Source organism: Octopus bimaculoides, chromosome 9 (genome assembly GCF_001194135.2).
Source record: "Octopus bimaculoides isolate UCB-OBI-ISO-001 chromosome 9, ASM119413v2, whole genome shotgun sequence".
NCBI classification, from domain to species: domain Eukaryota; kingdom Metazoa; phylum Mollusca; class Cephalopoda; order Octopoda; family Octopodidae; genus Octopus; species Octopus bimaculoides.
Window position 1 is genome coordinate 88,993,467 of NC_068989.1, and position 1,021 is coordinate 88,994,487.

Genomic DNA, 1,021 nt, shown 5'->3' on the forward strand with positions numbered 1-1,021 from the left:
GGTTAGAAAAATATGGGAGAAATAATCGTCTATGGCAGTGGTTCCCAAACTATGAGTCGCGACTCACTGATGGATCGCGAACGGAATCCAAGTGGGTCGCAAAAAGTTATATAAATTAGCTTTGATTAACTGCTGTCTATCGAGATAGTTCAAGACTCATGTTTTCAATACCAGACTGGTTGTTTTATCAAGCTGTAGGCTTTTTTCACGAACTTAACAAATCAGAGGTGGTCATTTTCGCAAGTTATTTATTCGTACGTAATCGTAAAAAGGAAAAGTCAGTTTTTACCCCGTAGAGTTAAGTGGGTCGCCATAAACTGGTGTCATAAATAGTGGGTCGTGTCTCTAAAATGTTTGGGAACCACTGGTCTATGGACCTTGATAAGAAGTTTGCAAATCTCAAATTGGATTTGCAAAATCTTACCCCTTATTATTGGAACAACAGGATACAGAGCAATGTATGGCTGAATTTGTGTTCTTGAGGAGAGAATGCAAGCCCTTAGCTCATACGCTACAAATGATCACGGTATCTAGAACAATTAAAATCTGCAAGACCTTAAGATTTAAAGGATGAAGAACAAAACAAGATGCTTTCTTTCACAGCCTTGCTACCAAGCAGGGGACCGGTGAAAATTAACTCAAAATTAAGAAGAGGCAACACTCGCGCGCGCACTCAGACACACGCGCAAACACATACACATATACGCATACACGCGCGCAAGAACGTATACACACACACGTGTGCGCGAACGTATACATACACACACACGCACTCACACAAAAACGCACACGCGCGCGCACACGCGCGCGCACACACAAACATATATACATACACACACATACACGCACACGCACGCACGCACACACAGAGGAACATACATAGATTTAAGAAGAAGAATATGTACTGGTGTGGATTTGTTCCACTAAAACTCTTCAAGGCGGTGCCCCAGCTTGGCCACAGTCCAATCACGTAAAAGAAAATAAAAGAAGACGGTTTGCAAATCCAGCGACCTCTAAAAAA

The 1,021-nt window shown here is 42.2% G+C and overlaps 1 long non-coding RNA gene across 1 annotated transcript in view; it reads left to right on the forward strand.

Moving 5' to 3' along the window:
- The window catches only part of LOC106867895 (uncharacterized), a 9,174-nt gene that overhangs the window by 7,000 nt on the left and 1,153 nt on the right, over positions 1–1,021 (forward strand). The window lies entirely within an intron of this gene.